Consider the following 2,863-nt stretch of genomic DNA (forward strand, 5'->3'; position numbering starts at 1 on the left):
GAGAATTAAGATTCTTGATGTTTATGGAGATTCTGCGCTTGTGATTAATCAGATTAAAGGAGAGTGGGAAACTCGTCATCCTGGTTTAATTCCTTACAAAGATTACGCCAGAAGGTTATTGACATTCTTCAACAAAGTTGAATTCCACCACCTCCCTCGAGATGAGAATCAGATGGCCGATGCTTTAGCCACGTTGTCTTCCATGTACAAAGTGAATTTCCATAATGAGGAACCTCAAATTACAATCAGGCGTCTCGATAAACCTGCTCATGTATTTGCAGTTGAGGAAGCAACAGATGAAAAGCCTTGGTATTTCGATATTAAGCACTTCCTCCAGACTCAAGAGTACCCACCTGGGGCATCAAATAAAGACAAGAAAACTTTGAGGAGATTGGCTGGCAGTTTCTTCATCAATGCTGATGTTTTGTATAAAAGGAATTATGACATGGTCTTGCTCAGATGCGTGGATAGACACGAAGCAGACATGTTGATGCATGAAATTCATGAAGGTTCTTTTGGTACCCATGCCAATGGACATTCGATGGCTAAAAAGATGCTTAGAGCAGGTTACTATTGGCTGACAATGGAATCTGATTGCTACAAATTTGTAAAGAAGTGTCACAAGTGTCAAGTGTATGTGACAAGATTCATGTGCCTCCGACATTTCTCAATGTTATTTCTTCCCCATGGCCTTTCTCTATGTGGGGTATTGATATGATTGGCATGATTGAACCCAAGGCTTCGAATGGACATCGATTCATCCTGGTAGCAATCGATTACTTCACCAAGTGGGTAGAAGCTGCTTCATATGCTAATGTAACAAAGCAAGTTGTGGTCAGATTTATCAAGAACAACATCATTTGCAGATATGGTGTACCGAGCAAGATCATCACTGATAATGGCTCGAATCTGAACAATAGCATGATGAGAGAACTGTGTGAAAGCTTTAAGATTGAACACCACAACTCTTCGCCTTATAGGCCAAAGATGAATGGAGCTGTTGAAGCAACAAATAAGAATATTAAGAAGATTGTGCAAAAGATGGTTGTTACGTATAAGGACTGGCATGAGATGCTCCCATTTGCTTTGCATGGGTACCGTACATCTGTTCGTACTTCGACAGGGGCAACTCCCTTTTCTTTGGTTTATGGCATGGAAGCAGTGCTCCCTATTGAGGTTGAGATTCCATCATTGAGAATTTTAATGGAAACCAGGTTATCTGAGGCTGAATGGTGTCAGAGCAGGTTTGATCCATTGAATTTGATAGAAGAAAAGAGAATGACGGCTTTATGCCATGGTCAGTTGTACCAGAAAAGAATGAAGAAAGCTTTTGATAAGAAGGTTCGACCTCGTGTATTCAGAGAAGGCGACCTCGTGCTCAAAAGGATCTTGTCTTTCACCTCCGATTCAAGGGGCAAGTGGACTCCTAATTTTGAAGGACCATATGTTGTTAAGAAAGCCTTCTCTGGCGGTGCATTAATTCTTGCAACTATGGATGGAGAAGAGCTCCCACGTCCCGTGAATGCTGATGTAGTCAAGAAATACTTCGCCTAAATAATAAAAGAACAGCTCGCTAAGTTGAAAACCCGAAAGGGCGGCTTAGGCAAAAAAGAGCGTCTCGGTGGATTGAAAACCCGAAAGGGCGGTCCAGGCAAAAATTAGAGACATAAACAGAATAAAATACCCGGTGGACTGAAAACCCGAAAGGGCGGTCCAGGCAAAAGTTAGGGATTCATGGCAAGTAACTACATCAGACAAGACTTGATCATCAGCAGTCATCTGTTTATCATGAAGAAGTTCGACACTTTTCAACGGAAGCCTTTGCTCAGGAATTCCCAGTTGAGAGAGAGGATGGGGTCATTACATTTCAATGTACCTTTTCCACAAAATAACCACTTTCCAAACTTTGTATTAATCCATGGGGTCTTGCCTTTTGCAGGCTACCGTTCCATTAAAAAAGTTTGAGCCTTTATCTTTTTATTGGCAATCTTATTTCTTTCATATCTCTCAAAATGTCATTTATTGTTGATAGTAATTTTGAAAACAAAGAGAAAATTGATTTCAACAAAATCCTTTTGAAAATTATAAAAGAATTTTTACTTTGATTCATGAGTGCATTACAAGGAATGGATATGTTGATGTATTCATATGCAGAAGAACGTATTACACTCAATACACCTCAGCTTCAATGTTCCCTAGTGTTGGGTAGCATATATTCTGAAACCATCGAAAGATTGCTAGCAGTTTCTGCTTTGGTGTTCAGCATGGGACATGCTTGATTATGTCATCTTCGTACACCATCTCTTTCTACCTCCAGTGGAACGTTGGTAGTTCACCTTCAGTGGAACGTTGGTGTACTTTGTTATCTTCATCGTCAGTGGTACGTCGATGTATTTCTCTTCATCGTCAGTAGTACGTCGATGTATTTCTCTTCATCGTCAGTGGTACGTCGATGTATTTCTCTTCAACACCTTCAGTGGAACGTGGGTTTGTGTTATCGTCAGTGGTACGGCGGTACACCTCTTTCGTCGTCAGTGATACGTCGATGAATCATCTCTTTCTACCTCCAGTGGAACGTTGGTAGTTCACCTTCAGTGGAACGTTGGTGTACTTTGTTATCTTCATCGTCAGTGGTACGTCGATGTATTTCTCTTCATCGTCAGTAGTACGTCGATGCATACCTCTTTCATCGTCAGTGGTACGTCGATGTATTTCTCTTCAATACCTTCAGTGGAACATGGGTATGTGTTATCGTCAGTGGTACGGCGGTACACCTCTTTCATCGTCAGTGATACGTCGATGAATCATCTCTTTCTACCTCCAGTGGAACGTTGGTAGTTCACCTTCAGTGGAACGTTGGTGT

Source organism: Vicia villosa, linkage group LG7 (assembly GCF_029867415.1).
Source record: "Vicia villosa cultivar HV-30 ecotype Madison, WI linkage group LG7, Vvil1.0, whole genome shotgun sequence".
Taxonomy (NCBI): Eukaryota; Viridiplantae; Streptophyta; class Magnoliopsida; order Fabales; family Fabaceae; genus Vicia; species Vicia villosa.